Source organism: Myodes glareolus, chromosome 20, assembly GCF_982192425.1.
Source record: "Myodes glareolus chromosome 20, mMyoGla1.1, whole genome shotgun sequence".
Classification (NCBI taxonomy): domain Eukaryota; kingdom Metazoa; phylum Chordata; class Mammalia; order Rodentia; family Cricetidae; genus Myodes; species Myodes glareolus.
Window position 1 is genome coordinate 4220126 of NC_142045.1, and position 19652 is coordinate 4239777.

Below are 19652 nucleotides of genomic sequence, written 5' to 3' on the forward strand. Positions count from 1 at the left end.
AACCGTGCTGGTAGGCCATGACTTTGTTGTAATACACAGAATAATACAAATCTGTTAATTTAAGATGTAAGGGTTAACTAGAAATATGTGTAAGCTATTGGCCAAACAGTATTGCGATTAATACAGTTTTTGTGTGATTATTTTGGGTCAGGGCAGCCAGAAAACAAATAAGCAGCCTCTGCCTATAAATATGGTTTGGGATTGTGGTAGAATTAAACTGATACATGCCCCCCAAAGTCTGGTCTGCAATACTGTGAACTATGAGGCAGAATTTAGAAGGGTAAGTACTTGGTTTTGCTTTAAACTTCTTTGCTGTGAGCTTACAAGAAAGGTCGTAAGGTTTGATCCAGGTTCAGTAAGCACAAATGGGTATTGCTATGTGTCCCAATACATTACAAAACAGAATTCCATAATGATGGGATGTCTGGTTGAGAGACATTAGAGACCAACCAGTACCAAGATGTGATTTGTGAAGAATTCTATACCTTATGGGTGGATAGGTAGAGTTGGCCGAAGTATAGAAGGTTAGGGAAGCTTACAACACTATGAATGTATGTTTACATGTAGGTTTGAATATATGTATGTATGTATGTATTATGTGTGTGTTTTTCCCTATTTAAAATGGGACACATACTGTCAGTATGTGGATTAAAATGATGTCTGAGAAGTAGGTGGTTCTCTTGTTATTGTTGCTGTGCATCTTCGTTGCTGGATCCCTCAGTTTCTAATTCATAGTCTGTGTCTGATTCCATCCTGGGTTGGTACCAGAACTGATATCATTCTGTTATAAAGCTGACTTCCATAGCTGAGCTACAATTAGGATCAGTGAAGGTTTCAGTAGGGTTATTTTATTTGTCTAGGTTGGTAAACTTATAACTCATTAGTTATGATTATTCATTTTTTGCATACTCATTTGCATTTATGATTTTCATGTGTAATCTAACAGACTTTATGTGCCCATTCTATTGCATTCCAATAGATGGCTATTGCACTGGTATTATTAAGTATGGTGGTTGTATTAAGTCCATCCCATCCTTCTACAAGACTGGGGAGTACTGGGGGAAAGGATGTGGATCAAGTCCAGGTGACTGCAGTAACAGCAGTGGTAGTACCTTCAGCCCTAAATATATCATCAGTATAAGTTGGTCATTTTCATTCTCAGGTCCGTGTGGTGTCCCAGTAGGCTTGCGGCATCGGGATGGAGGTATTCATAGTGTCTGACATAAAGCCAATTCAAAGGAGAAGCTAGTGGGACTGCAATTAAGGAAATAGAAAGTGTGAGGAGAGACAGATACAAAGTGTTAGGCTAGCGATAAGGTATGTATTTGCCATTAAGTCTTAGAATTTAGTCTCATTTTTGGCTTCCAGAGCCAAAGTAAATTCTACCCCCAATATGAGCTTATGTGATAAAGTTCTTTTTTGAGTTTTGGAAAGCTTGCTGTCTTAGTTAGGGTTTTCTATTGCTGTGAAGAGACATCATGACCACAGCAACTCTTACAAAGCAAAATGTTTAATTGGGGGTGTCTCTCTTACAATTTCAGAGGTTCAGTCCATTATGTTCATGAAGGGGTGTATGTAGGTAGATGTGGTGCTGGAGCTGAGAGTGCTGCGGACAACAGGAAGTTGACTGACTGTCACGTCGAGTGAAGCTTGAGAAAAAGACCCCCAAGCCCTCCCCCCACGGTGACACACATCCTCCAACAAGGCCACACCTCCTAATCATGCCATTCCTTTTGGGGACCATTTTCTTTCAAACTGCCACACTTGCTATGTCTTGTAAGGATGTTACAGTTGGAGCAAGGAAAGTTGAATCAAGGGGGCCAAATCTCAAATTAAAATCTTTTTTCATATAAAATGCAAGGAACTGATAAAGCTTAATAACAGTTGTAAAGTCAGAGGTAGCTCTGAGGTGCCATAGACCATCTACAGTCTATGCAATTAGTTTAATTCTATGTTCTGGTTGAGTTGCTGGAGCACTACATTTGAGGGTGACACATACCAGAGTTTTATCACCTGATCAAGGTGTCAGTGAAGCAAATAGTGTAATTAGTGTCTCATGTATTCAGGGATTACTAGGGTCCAGGTGGACAAACAAGAAATGGCCAAGGACAGGGACAACAAGGAGAGGAACAACGCAGCTGATGGTGACCTGTAAAAGTACTGATGGTGCCATAGCACAATAGGTGTTGCTTGTCTCCTGCTGTGTAGATCGAGGTCACCCTTGGTGCTTATTGTCCACAAAGAACATCCATCTGTATTTGTCAAGATCTCTGATCTGTGAATAGAATTATTTCTCAGATTTTTTACACATGTTTTAAAATTAGTCATGGTTTTTAATTTTTAGTTTGGGGTGACTCATCCATCAGGGCTTTGATGCTGGGAAGGAACAAAGTATCATGTATGATCTGGGTCTCGAGTTTAGGGTGTAAGCAGCTGGGTTAATAAGAGCCTCCACATCTGGTGGGGAGACCTCTATGGCTGCAAGGTGCTCAGTCAGGTTGGCTATTCCACCATCCTGTTTGAGTTCTCTTTCTTGGATGTGCCATTTCCAGGTTGCTAGCTTTGTTCCATTTGTACTGCACAGAGCATTTCTTCAGTTATTCCGACTCAAAGAAACAGTGGTGTATAGCATCATACAGCCATGGAATGTCTAGTCAGTAGCCATGGGTTTATGTGGGTCTCCTTCTTCCTTGGGTATTGTTCTTGGTCGGCAAGGAAGGAGGGAGCAGAGGCAGCTAGTAGGGCTCAAAGGGCTGTGAATACAACAGAAGAAGCTTTCCAGAAGACAATGTCAATGTTACAGCTCAATTTTATTTCAGAATGAGGAGAAATATGTAGGATGAAGACAGAGACAGGAGACTCACCTGATTCTCATTTGGTAGCACCATTGTACTGTGCAGCTGGAGTATAATACCTAATTATTCCATAGGCAGCAGGGAGGGAGGGAGCATTCGCCTGGGTCTGTGTCAAAGGTCATGCTTGAGATAGGTCAGGAATCCAGGCTTAGGGACAGTTTCCAGATAGGGCCAGACAGAGAGCAGGAGGCTCTGCTTGGGGGTGGGGTGGGGGTAGACTCTCTTTTGCGCCAGGTTCAAAGAGTTTTTCAACAGGTTTAGCCTTTTTAATCTCTTAAACAAGATCTAAATGTGCTTCTCAAAATTTGGGTATTTATTCTTAGAGTATGTGGAATTTTTACACCAAAATTCGATAGGTTTCATGTTTTGTCCTATTTTTTGCCATAGCATCCAATTACCACATCCCTTATTATAAATTATGCCTATGATGCAAGACAAGATTGGGTTTAGATGTAAGAAAATTTTATATTCTGTTAGGTATCCTAAAATAGTGTCACCTCTTGTGGTGGGGTGCCCCACTCAGAGTCCTGTGCCTTTCAGGAGATGTTATAGATGGGTTGAAGTATTAGCTACTGATAAAGTATTCGCTGCCTCCAATATTCAAACAAACCTTTAACACTTTGTTCCTATGTCTTATTCTGTGGAGGTTTTAATGTTTGTCATTTGTCAGGGTTAGGATAAGACTAATATTTGAAGTTAGGGTTATATTTAAAGTGTTGGGATTTGTTTAAAGGTTATTATTAGTCTAAGGTTTGGATTTAGGTTTGGATTTGTTTGGTTTAAACAAAGTATTATGTTAGGGTTACAGTTAGGGTTAGGCTTGGGGTTGGGGGTTATGCTCAGGATAACATTAGTGTTAGCATTAGAGGTGATTTTGAATCTGGAGTACTAATTTGCTGAAGGTCACAAAGCAAGGAAGCAAACACCAGAGGTAAATTTTGAACACGGATCTCTCTGCTCCATACTGATACCCTTACCTAGTTTGAAATCTCTCCAGAAGAAAAGGTTATGTTCACCTTCTTCTGAATCTGGGATCTAAAGTTGAGAGACATCAGGAAGAAGACTGAGTCCCTGGGGGAAAGAAACACAAGTCCCTAGTCACCATATCAGGCATGGACCAGGTAGGCGACGTTCCCTCTCCTTCCATCGTCCATCACAGGCATGGACCAGGTAGGCGATATTCCCTCTCCTTCCATCCTCCATCACAGGCACGGACCAGGTAGGTGATGTTCCCTCTCCTTCCATCCTCCATCACTGGCATGGACCAGGTAGGTGACGTTCCCTCTCCTTCCATCCTCCCATCCTCTATCACAGGCACGGACCAGGTAGGTGATGTTCCCTCTCCTTCCATCCTCCATCACAGACCCTCCAGTCTCATTCCCAGCCCCGCAGCACACTGTTTGCAGGTGACTCTTCTCCCACCCTTCCTCCATTCCTGGGGATTCCATCAAACCTTGGTATGGGCCCAGCTCTCCTCCCTCCTGTGAACTCTTTCAACCCTCTCCCCTTCTATCCATCTCCATTCCTTCCTGTCAGCCATTTATACCTAGAAACCTAACTACTTAAGACTCCCAGTGGCCACACTGTGAAGGGATTCACATAGGTGAATCATGCTTTCCTTCCTGTCCTCCATCATTATCTCACTGTTTTTACCCTCAGCCCATAACAACCTTCTTATGAAGTGCCCCTTCTCTCAGCTCAACTTTGTTCACTGGAGACTCCACTCTTGGTTCAAATCAAAGCAGCCCCTAGCCCTTCCATCTCCGGCTCTCCAGACAGTCCATTGCCTTACTACAACCAATTTGCAATACCTTCTCTTCCTATAACACCCCAACTCCGTGGGGGCCCCCACAGGTTGAATAAGATCCTCTCAGCTCTTTTCCTGAAGCCCCCCTTGGCTTTTTCCCCCAGCCCATCTCTATTTCTCCCTGCTTCCCACTGACCTGCAGAAGTACTCTATCAGGCAACTCACAGCCATCATGATTTATTCGAATAATTCATTCTCATCCTAAGAAAATATATGAAGACAAAAACAAATAGTGGAATAAAAAAAGAGTTCAAGACATGAAAATAGAAACAGAATTACTAAAGAAAACTCAAACTGAAATTAAGAAGTCAAACAAAACTTCAGAGGTAAATCTCACCAACAGAAATAGGAAAGAAAGAATCTCAGGGGTTAAAGACAAGGTAGAAGAAATGGATACCCCAGTCAAAGAAAATGATAAATTTAAAAATCTCCAGATAAAAGTCATATAGGAAATCTGGGACACTATGAAAATATCAAATCTACAAATAATAGAAACAGAAGAATGAGAAGAAACCCAGCTAATGGCAAAGAAAATATTTTCTATAAAAATCAGGGTGGAAAGTTTCCCTATCCTAAAGAAAGAAGGGCCTGCCCAGATGAAAGAAGCTTACAGAACACCAAATAGAAGAGAAAGTCCCCACAACACATAATAATCAAAACACTAAATGTACTGAAAAAAAGAATATTAAAAGCTGCAAAGCAGATCTATTAGAATAACACCTAATTTTTCAGTGGAGATTCTAAAAGTCAGAAGGGCCTCGATGGATGTTTTACAACTCTAAGCGATAACAGATACCAGTCCAGACCACAATACAGAGCAAAACTATCAATTACAATAGACAAAGGAAAAAAATCCACAATAAAATCAAATTTAAGCAATCCCTATTTACCAATTCAACTTTATAGAAGACAGTAGAAGAATTCAGTCAGAAGAGGTTAACCACACCCAAGCACACAAGGAGTAAATAATCCTAAAATAGTAAATCAAAAAGAGGAGAAATTCAAAGCATAACAACAAAATAACAGCAATCAATAAACTCTACTGATTCTCAATATCAATACTCATAATTCCCTAATAAAAGAAACAGCTAACAGACTAGGTTAGAAAACAGGATATATCTTTCTACTGTATCTAAGAAACACACCTTTTCATCAAGGATAGGCATACCTCAGGATAAAAAGATGGAAAAAATATTCCAGGTAAATGGATCCAAGAATCAAGTTGCTGTAGTCATTATCTGACAAAGTAGACTTCAAACCAAAACTAATCAGGAAGAAAGGAAAAGATAGTGTATGCATACTCATTAAAGGAAAAATCCACCAAGAGGACATTGTGATTCTAATCATTTATACACCAGAACACAAGACACCTAAGTTCATAAGAAAAACATTATTACTGCTAAATTCATATACTGACATTCTCATGATGATAGAGAGGTGGCTTCAGTACCTGCCTCTTTCCAATACACAGGTCATCCTAACAAAAACTAAACCAAGAAATGCTGGAATTAAATGATGTCATAAACCACATGTACCTAACAGGTATCTACAACACATTTCACCCACACACAAAAGAATACACCACTTTCTCTGCACTTCATGAAACTTTCTCTGGAATTGACCACATACTTGGATACAAATCAAGTCTCACTCAATATAGAAAAATTGAAATAACACTCTGCAACCTATCTGCAGATTAAACACATCACAGATTAAGACGGATGTCAGCAACAACAGAAAGTTTACAAACTCGTGGAAACTGGATAACTCACTACTGAGCGAAAAATGGATCAAGACAGAAATTAATAGAAAATTTAAAACTTTTTAGGATTGAATGAACATGAATACACAACATAGCCAAACTTATGAGCTACAAAGAAGGTGATTCTAAGAGGCGAGTTTGTAGTACTGGGTGCCTACACGAAAAAATTGGAGAGATTTCATGCTAGTAACTTAACAGCACACCTGGAAGTTCTAGAACAAAAGGAAGAAATGACACCAAAAGGAGTAGATGGCAAGAAATAAACAAATTCAGGACAGAAATCAATAAAATAGAAACAAAGAATCAATGAATCAAAGAGTTGGTTCTTTGAGAAAATCAATGACATTGTCAAACCTTTAGCCATATTGACTGAAAAACAGATAGAGTAGATCCAAAATAATAAAATTGGAGATTAAAAAAGAGGGTATCACAACAGAAACCAAGGAAAATTTTTTTAAAAAATACTTTAAAAACCTGCAATCCACAAAATTGGAAAGTCTAAAAGAAATGGATCATTTTCTCAACACATAGCACTCACAAAAGTTAAATCAAGATCAGATAAGCAATTTAAAAATACTTGTAATATCTAGAAAAATTAAGTCTCCCAAACAAAACTCCCAGAGCCAGAGGCAGAATTCTACCAGACTTTCAAAGAAATAATGTCAATACTCCTCAAATTATTCCACAAAGTAGACACATAATTCATTTTATGACACCATAATTACCCTGAAACCTTAACCACACAAAGACCCAACAAAGGAAGAGAATTAGGCCAATTTCCCTTATGAACATTGACTTAGTAAGGATTACTATTGGCACTGTCTCAGTTAGGATTACTAAAACTGTCTTTGTTAGGATTACTAGGGACACCATGACCATGACAACTTTTATTAAGAAAACATTTAGTTTTGGAAGCTTGCTTACAGTTTTAAAGGTCCAGTACATTATCATCACAATGGGGAGCATGGTGGCAGGCAGGTATGGTATTGAAGAAAGAGTAAGAATCCTGTATCTTGCAGACAACAAGAAGTCAACTGACTCACTGTACAGTATCCTGAGCATAAAAAACCTCAAAACCTGTGACCACAATGACATACTTCCTCCACCAAGGCCACACCATCTAAAAGTGTTTCCCTTTGGAGCCCATTTTTTTTCAAACCACCATAAATATAGATGCAAAAATTTTCAATAAAATATAAAATACTTGCAAACCAAATGCTAGAAAACATTTTTAAAAACCACCCATCTTGATCAAGTGAACTTCATCCCTGAAGTGCAGGGATGGTTCAGCATATGTCAATCAATAAATGTAACCCACCACATAAACAGATGAAAAGAAAAAAACCACATCATTACCTCTTTAGATGCAGTTAAGGCACTTGACAAAATCCAACACCCATTCATGATAAAAGTCATGGAGAGACTAGAGATACAAAGGACATTCTTCAACATTATAATGGTAATTTACAGTAAGACACACCCAACATTAACCTAAAAGAAATAAACTCAAAACATTTTCACTAAAATCAGGAACAAGAAAAGGTTGTGCACTCTCTCCATACTTCTTCTTCTTTTTTTTTTTTTTTTAGCCTACACTCTTCCCTGTTATCTCGTTCTCACTGTCTCTTGCTTGTGGATCAAGAGGTGAGCTTTTAGCTATTGGCCCAGCACCATGCCTGCCTGCCTACTGCTATGCTTTCTCTTCCCCGCCATGATGGTCATGGACACTAACCCTGGGAACCATAAGCCCCAAATTAAATATATTTTTTAATAAGTTGTCTTGGTCATAGTGTTATCAGAGCAACTGGAAATTAATGAAAATGATGTGGTTTTGGTTTTTGAGACAGTCTTATTCTGTGAATCAGCTTGACTTTCAAACAGTCATCCCTTGCCTGAAACACCTGAGTGTTACATTACAAGGGGTTGCTGTGCCTGGTTAGTGTATTTCTATTTAATTGATAAATAATAAATGTATATATTTATAGACTACTATGAGATATTCTGGTTTATGAATATAGTGTATGATAATCAAATCAGGGAAATTGGTGTTTCAAACAAATCTCTTCCTGTTAGTAATATGCAAAACATCCAACTGTTGAGGCACTGTCGTCCTTCGTAACTGTAGCAACCCCTGTGGTGTGGAATGCTAGTGCAATTGCACGCCATTCCTCCGGGTGACTATCGTGTTAGCGCCTTCTTCTGTGGCTCTCCGCCCCTTACCTGGAACATTCCTGGCCTGGCGAAGGACTGCGAGGGATACTATCACCCACTGATACAAGGGGTCGGATCTAATGAGAGTTTACCAAGGCCAGATGGACCGTGACTGAACGAGCATGTGATCCAACCAGATTCTCTGAATGTGGCCGTATTTTCTGAATGTGGCTGGCCTGCAGTCTTACTGAGAAGCCATTGACAATGACACTGGGACTGGTTTCCTCTGCATATACTGGATTTTTGGGATCCAGTCTGTTTGGATACTCACCTTCCTGGACCTGGAGGGAGGGGGGAGGAACTTGGACTTCCCACAGGGCAGGAAACCCTGACTGCCCTTGGGGACAAAGAGGGAGGAGAAGAGGGAGGGGGGGAGTGGGAGGGTGTTGGGAAGATGGGCATAAATGGAAACTTTTTATAATTTAATAAAATTACTTTCAAAAAAAAAAAAGAAAGAAAATAATGGTTGGAAAAGAAATAGTTTGAGACGTTTGCTCGGGAAGCTCTGGTGTTTTAGAAGACATCACTGTTATACAGAGAAAGAGAAATGCTAAAATAATTGAAGTTTCAGAAATAAAGAGTCTCTCCATACTTCTTAACTATAGTAGTTCATGAAGTCTTGGAGCAATAAAACAACTTAAAGAGATCAAGAGATTCAAATAGGAAAAGAAGAAATATTATTATTTGCAGATTATATAATACATACATGACCCTAAAAACAACACCAGAAAATGCCTACAACTTATAAACACTTTTAGAAAATATAGAAGGATACAAAATTAACACAAAAAATTCAGTAGCTTTCCTATATACAAATGACCAACAGACTAAGAAAGAAATCAGGGAAGCAATACCTTTCACAATAGCCTATAAATGAATGAATCAATGAATCAATGAATGGGTAGATAGATAAATAAACAGATAAACAAACAAACAAACAAATAAATAGTGAGATAATTCTAACCAAGCATGTGAAAGACTTACATTACAAAAAAGTCTTTAAGCCTGGGGCTGGAGAATGACTCAGTAGTTAAGAGAACTAGCTGCTCTTCTAGAATTCCCAGTCCTATCGTCTGCTCAGAAATTGTTTACAACTATACTAGGCAGTAATCTTGAAACTTAAGCATCAGTTTACTTTTGAAGGATCCTCTTAAGAGAACATTGCCCCCATGACAGCAGAAAGCAATTCTAGAGGACAATGCCTCCTCTCCCAAAAAAGTTTGTTCTCAGGGTTGGGAACACTGTTTAGGGATTGTTGATTGTTACTTGTATCAGGTAGAGGGTTGGGGTGGAAACTATGTTTATTAAAAAAAGGGGCATAATAATAGTGGGCAATAGAGTAAATACTTGTGAGTTATTATTTATAAATAATTTACATTGGTATAGTTTTGTATATTGATACAAGTTCAAATTATATTTGTTATTTCTGTTTATAATATTTGTGCACCTATGCAAAGTTATTCTGTCAGATTGTATTCATGCATGTTTCTACCTCCATTTAGGACATTTTGTATATTGATACAACCTTTAGGATATATTTGCATATTGTATTATATATTACTCTTACCTCTGAATAAGATACTTATACATTGTTTACATTTTGAAGTCCTTGTCCTCATTTGCTGCACATTTGTTTACAGATTATTTAATATTCTGACATGAAGCCTTAGTCTTTCAGTTATACAGGTATTAAATATTATAGGTCAATAGTTGTTCATGTTTGTTATACATACCGTCAGATTAATCAGGTTCTTTAGATACATAGAGATTGTATTCTGCCTAGATAAGTAATCGTCAACCACTTCAAGGAGCTGTAGAATATGGCATTGAAATAACTTAGGGTTCTGTTGCTATGAGACACAATTGCTCCTGACAGCACCCATCTATTCCCAAGAGAATGTTAAACACCAAAGACACTCCACTCGGAGTTTGTTTTCTTCTTGGCACAATTGGACTTTGGGCAAGGAACTTCTTATGCCTCAATCACTGACAAAGTGCATGGCATCCAAAAATAGATACACAGGATACAAGACTGGATAAGATGGTTCTAAAAAAATTTCCTGTCTCTAAAGACGATTCTAAAAAATTTCCTGCCTCTAAAAATGTTCTGTCAGTTAAGCTAGGCCTTAGCCAAAGTTGGTTGCTTCAACATTTTAAATGAGACTTTGGGTGATTGCTCAGGTAGTTAATTGACTCCACCACGTTCTGCTTGCTCTGGAAGCTGCTTGATTGCACTTCCTGTCCAATCCAGTATTATTATCTCCCTTCTCAAGCCTTCGATGGGTTGAAGATTAGATAGTCATAGTTACCTTCCTCTTATGATTTAGTCAAGCTTATTTCTGATGCAAGATTTAGACTCCTTAAAATAAAATATTTATTAAATATTTGTCATATGTTCCTTGCTTAATATTGTTTATAATTTTATACTTAATATTTGTTCCTATTATATATAGTTTTGTATTGGGTTTGAATCACTCTTGTTTAGACAAAAGGGAGAGATGATGGGGAACCATATTAGACAATCATATTTAAGAGGTGGGTCTTAGTTAAGGCGTGGCTTGGCTGAGCCCCAGGGTAAAATGTGTGCACTCTCTCTGCACCTTTTTGCGCAGAACATTGCTGTGCTTGAATTTCTCATTTACTGTTTCTTGAGTTTCCCCCTTATAATAAATAAAATATAATTGTTTTATCTTTAGCTAGCATGTTTATTTCAACAAACCTATTTCAGGTATGGGTGCTTGTGTGCCCTCTTGTAGTTGGGAGGAAAGTAGCTAAGACCATGACCAAGGTTCAACATTCCCCACCTCAGGGATTGGTTCTGCTAGAAGTTCACAGGTAGGAGAGCATGGTGAATTTCCACCGGCATACACAGAGATATTTCCAGGTCACACAGTGCACTGCATGGCAGATTTAGCTTTTACTCAGATTAAAAGGGTTCATATGTTGTACTCTACTTCCCAGAGTTAAAGTGGTGAGCGCAGGAGCTGGCAGCAAAGATATCTCCAGCATATAAAAGGCCAAGAGAGGTGGAGCCAGCATCCAGGGCCACTGCAACCAAGTTACTTACCATTTTAAAAGTGCTCCTGGTAAAAGAAGATTACAGATATGCAATAAAGACAGATTCAGACAGAAACAAACCTCTAAATGGGTCATAGTGTGTTTTTAAAAATGTACACAGGCTTAGGAGAGAAAAGAAAACAACTACAGATTGTTAAAAAAAAGTAAATGGTTTAAAAAAATAAAACAAAGTCTTTAAAGAGACAGAGTACAGACAGTAATAGATTAAAGGAGTAAAAAAACAAGCCATGTAAAGATGGAAAACATGAAGAGTCTAGATTATGTATATTATTGTGTTTTCTTTGAATTTTTGACTGTAAATGGGATAAGTACAGAGAGACAGTTCATTGTACATACTGCTAAGCTAAACCAAGATGTATGTTTTAAAGGTATCCTGACTTCAAAATTTGGGTCTAAGGACATGTTGCTTTGGAAAAGAGGTTCTGCTTTTGTTTCTACAAAACAAGAACAAGAACCCCTGAAGTAGTGGCCCAGATGGCCAATATTATGGAAACTCTGCCTTTTAGTTACTTTTCAATTGCTGTGACAAAGCACCACAGCCAAGGCAATTTGTAGACTGAGATTGTGCGTTGATTTCCCCACCACCAGACCTGAATAATCACACAGAAACTATATTAATTACAACACTGTTTGGTCAATGGCTCAGGTATATTTCTCGATAACTCTTACATCTTAAATTAACCCTTTTATATTAATCTATGTATCACCAGGAGGCTGTGGCCTACAGGTAAGGTTCTAGTGCTTTTCTCCTTCAGTAGCTACATGGTGTCTGCCTGATTCCACCTTCTTTCTACCTGCATTCAGTTTAGTTTTCCTTCTTAGCTCTATTCTGCCCTGTCAGAGGCCAAAGTAGTTTCTTTATTAACCAATGGTAATAAAAACATATTTATAACACACAGAGGGAAATCCCACATCATCTTGCTTTTTCTAAAAATTTTCCTTTATCTAAATAAAAAGGAAGATTTTAACTTTAACATAGTAAAATTATATATAACAAAACAAGTATCAAACAATGAATACAGTTACAATATTTAGTCTATTTGTACCTGGCAAAATCAAAGAAAATATTCTATCATCTGTTTTATCTTTATGAATCTAAAGTTTCATATCTAATTTATATTTTATCATAACTAAGGAAAATTACAATTATAACTATCTGTCTTTAACTCCATCAAAGATCCCAGAGGGATATAATATTACCTAAGTGCATTGTAAACAACTTCCAAAGTTCTAGAAAGGACAGAGATATCTTGCTACCTAGACAGTCAACCAAAGCTCTTTTGCAATGTTGGGGCATGCATCTTCAGTCTATAGGCCCATAATATCTGGCAAACTTTTCAGTGAAGCAGAAAATTTGAAGATCTCTTCTGCTTTGTACTGGCAAAGTTTGTCAGTTACTTTCTTCTGTGTCCTGCATAATGTCTGGCAGTTTCTTCTGTGGAGCAGGAACCCTGAAGGAGCATCTCATCTTTTGGGAAGTTCAGCAGCCATTTTTCTGTGGGTCCTTCATGCTCAGGTCATACGGTATACCATCAGACAGTCCAGAAAAAAGCAGTTTCTTGCCCAAATGGCTAGCAAACTCCATAAGGAGCCTCTTCGATGCCCATCTTCCTCTTAAAGTAGATTGGTGCTGCCAGAAGCGGACATGTCTCACTGTTGAGAAAAGTCTAAGTTCTTAAAGCATTTTAAATGCCATATTCCGTAGGTCTTTGAACTGTTGAATATTATCTATCTAACTGAAATATATCTCTGTATATCTAGGAAAACTAACATGACTATAGTTTGACTAGTATAGATGATTACCAAAATATAATAAAGTATAATTTTTAATTATACATTACATTTTTAAATGAGCTGTAGAAAGATAATACCTTAAGCAAGAATAGAAACATACATATAACAAAAGTGACCTTAAATTTTTATCAATAAACAAAAGTCCTTACCATTGTAAAGTATTCATTGTTATATCATATTCCCCCCCTTCTTTTCTTCTTTAGAAAGAGATTGAGTCTTTAATAACCACTTAAATCAACCTCCTTTAAATCAAAACAAACATTTATAAACAATCATTTTTGGAATTTGGGTATAGTTTTCTCCAAACTACTTCTTGTTGTTTGTTTGGCAAAGTATATTTAGGGTTCACAGAGACCTTTTGGGGAATCTTGTTCCATCAAACCACATTAGCCTGGAAGGAATCCACAGGTTCCCATCGTCAGTGGAAACAAAAGCAGAACCTCTTTTCCAAAATAACATATCCTTAGACTCAAATTTTGAAATCAAGATACTTTTACGTTGGTTTATCTTAGCAGCCCTTACAATGAGATGTCTCTCTATAGCTAGCTCATTCATAGTCAAAAAATTAAAAGAAAACACAATAATATACATAATCTAGACTCTCTGTGTATTTTCCATCTTTATGTAGCTTTATCTGTTGGATCCGTTCCAGTCAATATGGCAGAGGTACACTCACCACCTCTGTGAGCCATGCTCACCACCCCAGCTCCGGGGACATGGAGGGTTTATGTTACCATTAAGCAACTTGTAACCCTCTGCTCACAAACCCTAAGTGCTCTGTAGAAGGATCTCTGGAAAGAGCCAGAGCCATTCATGCTGCCAGTATGAACCAGGAAGCCATTTCTTAAAGGAGCCGTACCTCTGCTTACAGCCAGAAAACAGAGTTTATCTGGAAAACAAACACAGCTACCAAGAAGCTGCACTTGGCTTCTGTTTTTGTGGCGCTAGAAGCCCTCTTTTTTAAATTAAGCTTTTTTTTTTTTTAGTTCTTATGTGGATCCATGCCCCAGATGGTGGACGCCATTTCTAGACTGAGACCGCATGTTGATTTTCTGGCTGCCCAGACCCAAATAATCACACAGAAACTATACTAATTACAACACTGTTTGGCCAATGGCTCAGGCATATTTCTAGCTAGCTCTTAAATTAACCCATTTCTATTAATCTATGTATTACCATGAGGCTGTGGCCTACTGATAAGGTTGTTGCCTTTTGACCGGGTTATTAGTTTCCTTGCTTTTTAATTTTTAAAGTTCTTTTTATATTCTATATATTGAGCCTCTGTCAGATGTATAACTGGAAATTATTTTCTCCTGTAGCCTATCTCTTGTCATAAGCCCCACATTGAGGAGCCATCTGTAAGGGTTCAGCCTCAATGGTTCACATTTTTCAGGGTAGGGGTATGAGGATTAGAAAAGTTAGGCAGGAGGCTGAAGAAATGGCTCAGATGTTAAGAGCACTGACTGTTCTTACAGAGGTCCGAGTTCAATTTCCAGAACCCACATGGCAGCTCATAACTGTCTATAACTTCTGTTCCAGGTGATCTGATACCTTCACACAGATATACATGCAGGCAAAATACCAACATACAAAAAATACAAATAAATAAATAATAAAATTTTTAAAAAGCTAAAAGAATCCTTTTATAAAAATAAATGTTAGACAGAAAGAACAGAGATACAAAAGAAATAGACAGAGACATGGGACTAAACCAGGAGGTTCTTCAGTCAATACCAAAGTAAGTCTCAATTTTATTTTTCAAAGTTCTTTTATACCCCAATCAGAATGGGAGAACAAAAGATTTCTTAACCAGTGATACAAGGAACAAAGTTATCACCTTCTCAAATACCCAAAGCATCAAGTATTCTCACTCTGGGTCAAAACATCCTGTTAGTAACCACATCTTGGGTCAAACCTCCTGTCAACCTTGAAGAAGCAAACAGAGGCCTGAACTCTCTGACCTTTGCTCAAGGTGGAATGAATCCACGTCTGTGGGCTCCGACAGCCTCTTTACTCAGATAACTTCTTCTTTTGCTACACCGAAGGCTCTTTAATTTACAGTGTCCAATTTTTTCAAAGACTGGCCTCACTTCCGGAGCAGTTTCAGAGTTTTGGGTGTTACTTTGGTGTGTTTCATCTACTAGAGTGGACTGCTGTGTAGGGCGTGAGTTGAAGATCTAGTTTGTTCTTCTACTTAGTGGACATACAGTTTTATCAGCACCATTCATTAAAGAAGCTATCTGCTCCCTAATGGATATTTTTAGCTTTCTTATCAGAAATTAGGCAGCTGTGGTTTCATGGATTTATGTCTGGGTCTTCTGTTCTGCTCCGGGTAATCTATGTGTTTGTGCCTGTGCCATGCTGGTTTCGTTACTAGGACTCTTTAGAATGTCTTGAGATAAAATATGGTGATACCTCTAGAATTATTCCTTTGTTCATTATATATTTTTTTTGCAAGGGAGGGAGAGAATGAAGTCCCCCACAACAGAAATTAAGCAGTTGAATTTTCTATATTTGGGGAAATTGTGGGAATCAGCAAATCCACAAGCACAATGGGTGAACCAACCCTAGGAAAACCACCTTAGTGATCAGGATACCTCCCCAGCCAGGTAAATATTTCAAAAGTCACATTAATTACAACAAAGTTTCAGAATAAACTTTAGTTTCTTTTTTCTTTTTCTTTTCCTAGACAATTACGTGCTAAAACCCTTAACTGTGGCCACCAAGATAGGCTTCTGCCCTGGTGGAGGGAGAAAGCACCTGATTATCCACTGCAAAGCCCAGAGCAGCTGCAACCCAACAACAGGGAACACACCAATTGTCCAGACACTGACCTCCAAACACCAAGTAAGAGAAATGGAAGATTCTTGGGTTAGAGCAATGTCCAGCATGGATCTGTGATAGGACAAAATCACAGAGGATCACTATTTGGGTTAAAGCCTCACCCCAGTCCCTGGCATCCATCCAAAGAGTCTGAAATGTTCGGGTGGAAGTTTCATCCCAAGCTCCCTTCCCTAGGAGTTGCCTCAGTCCAGATTCCACCACCAAGAAAGCCCACCAAATGATGACCCCTCCCCAGAGATACTCAAGACCACTCCCAAAGGGTAATTAAACAAACAATGTGGTTTTCCAGTCTTCCTTTCCCATCTCTTCTCTGGGGGGCTGAAAGTCATCTGGGAGCATTGGTATCCATTAAACCTGGGCTTTTTCTAATTCCATTTGCTTTGATCTGGTTCAGATTGTTGCATTGACAGAGAGGTTTGTCAGGGCGCAGAAACTTTTCAGTCACCATAAATGTGTTAGTTAAATTGGAGATTATTTGAACATTAGTGTAAATAATGATAGTAATGAAACAAGGTAGGATATGTATACACTGATTTTCTCACCACTGTGACAAAATACCTGCTGGAGATAGTTTAAGGGAGTGAATATTTCTTTTGCTCACTGCTTTCTGGGTGTTAAATCCATGATTTCTTGGCCTCATGTCTTTGGACAGAATATCATGGTGTGAAATGTGTTGATACAGGTGTTCTGCACGTCTTGGTGGATCAGAAGTAGAGCACAAGTCAGAAACTGGTGATTAGGCATAACCTAATCACTTAAAAGGCATGGCCCAGTGGTCTACTTTCCCAAGTTAGGCTCCCCCTCTTAAAGTTTCCATAGCCTCTCAAAATCAGGCCCGTAGTTGGGGACCAAGCAGTCAGAGTTTAATCCTGTAGTGGAGATTTTATATTTAAGCCATAACATTCTGAGTCAAAAACTAATAAGGTAAATGAGTAAATTGCAAGTTGGGGGATGAATAATGTATTTATATAAGTTTTACAGCTTACCTTCCTTCAAAGCAAGTATGCTGACTAGTTTTTTGTCAGCTTGACAAAATCTAGAGTTATCTGAAAGGAGGAAACCTCAATTAAGAAAATGCTTCTGTAAGATCTGGATATAGGGCATTTTCCTAATTAGTGATTGATGTGGGGACCCAGGTCACTGTCAATGGTGCCACCCCTGGGTTGGTGGTCCTGAGTTCTATAAGAAAGCAGACTTGGCAAGCCACAGAGAGCAAGTCAGTAAAAAGTGCCCCTTCCATGGCTTCTGCATTAGCTCCTGCCTCCAGATTCCTGCCCTCACTGCTTTTGATGATGAAATGTTATATGGAACTGTGAGTGAAATAAACCCTTTTCTCCCCAAGTTGTGTTGGTCATGGTTTTTCATTACAGCAATAGAAACCTTAACTAAGACAGCAGATATTGACTACAAAGATGATGTATAATGGCTACTCTTTAGATGTGATGAGACAAGTTGAAATTGAGTCTCAAAACCCAAATTATAAGAAGAGTGCAGAATTCCTGCCAAATTTATTCATCTGCAGAATTCCTGCTAAATACACACATCTTAACATCTTAAACCCAAGTATGCAGGAAAAAAAACAGACAAATCCCAAGTAGAGGCATTCTACAAAAATAATTGTTCTGTCATCTTTCAAAAGTGCTAAGGTTGTTGTAGGCTAAGAAAGACCAAGGACATCTTCTATCTTAAGGGTTACAAAAGGGACATGGCCACTAAGCATAGAGTGACCCATTGGAGCGTGTTCTTTTGTTTAGAAGACATCAGCAGAACATCTGATAAAATTCTAGAGTCCTGAAGAATAGTTAGCAATAGCTTGCCAATGCTACAATTTCTAGGTTTGATAGTTACATTGTGCTAATGTGAGAGTGTGTGTGCTGTGATTACTATTAAGAAATAAAGAAAATGCTTTGGACCTATAGCAAGGCAAAACTTAGGTAGGCAGGGAAAGCTAGGCTGAATGCTGGGAGAAAGAAAGGCGGAGTCGGAGAGAAGCATTGGAGCCACTGGAGACAGATGCTGGGAACTTTGTAAGTCATTGTCACGTGGCGATACACAGATTAATAGAGATGGGTTAAATTAAGATGTAGGAGTTAGCCAGTAAGAAGTTAGAGCTAATGGGCCAAGCAATGATTTAATTAATACAGTTTCTTTGTGATTTTTTGGGGGCTCAGTGGCCTGGACTAACAAGCAGTCTCCTCCTCCAACATTGTGCTATGTACAGGAATGGTTTTACTTGTAGAAAATACATAGTTAATTATTTAAGGATGAGACATTACATTGGCTACTTATTCTCCATTGATTTAGAAAAAAATTTATTTTGTTATTTCTCTATCGGTTTGAGCTTATTGGAAAAGAGTTTCTGGATTTTTGTTTGTTTGCTTGTTTTTGGTTTTTGGTTTTTGGAGACAAGGTTTCATGTAACCCAGGCTGGCTTCAAATTTGGTTTCAAAGGAAAACCTTGAACTTCTGATCCCCTCTCTCTATAGTTTACAGGTACACGTATCTGTTGTATGATTTACTCTTTTGGCTTTTGGGGCACCCTACCACCCAGCTCCCAAATAAATTCACACATGGAGACTTACTCTTAGTTATGAATGCCTGGCTTTAGCTTGACCTGTGTCTAGCCAGCTTTCCTTAACCAATTATCCTGATTACATTTTGCTCTGGCCTTTCCCCTTTTCTTCTGTATATCTTACTTTTACTCTTATTTCTTGGCTGACTGACCTCTCGTGTCCTTCTCTCCTTGTTCTCTTTTGTTCCTCTTTCTCTTCTTCCAGATTTCTCTTTCTATTTATACCCTCCATCTGCAAGCCCCACCTATCCTTGCTCCTGCCTCACTATTGGCCATTCAGCTCTTTATTAGACCATCAAGTATTTTATACAGGCAAAGAATCACAACTTCACAGAGTTAAACAAATGCAGCATAAACCAAAGCAACATGCCTTAAAATAGTATTTCCCAACACATATCACTACCAGTTTATGCGGTGTTGTGAGTTGAACCCAGGGCTTTGTGTAGAGTAAGCAAGCACTTATCAACTAAGCTACAAATCCAGCTAGAAAAAAAAATTAAAGAAACAAAACTTGTGATAAAAATAGCTTTGAGTATACTGGTTAGGAGTAAAACCAAACTGAGATAGGAAAAATATATTCGTAGCTGACTGATAGCATTTGTTAGTGATTTAGTATGAATTTCAAGAGTGTGGTGGTCTGAATGAAAAACATCTCCCTTAGGCTAAGACATGTGAACACTTGGTCTGCAGTTGTTGGCACCAGGAGGGGTTAGGAGATGTGGTTTTGCT

General features: G+C 38.5%; 1 non-coding gene across 1 annotated transcript; it reads right to left on the minus strand.

Moving 5' to 3' along the window:
- Positions 1-15965: 15965 nt before the first annotated feature.
- LOC125394251 (U1 spliceosomal RNA) lies at positions 15966-16124 on the minus strand. Its single transcript, XR_007230155.2, has one exon. It is a non-coding gene; the product is annotated as a U1 spliceosomal RNA (small nuclear RNA).
- Positions 16125-19652: the final 3528 nt, after the last annotated feature.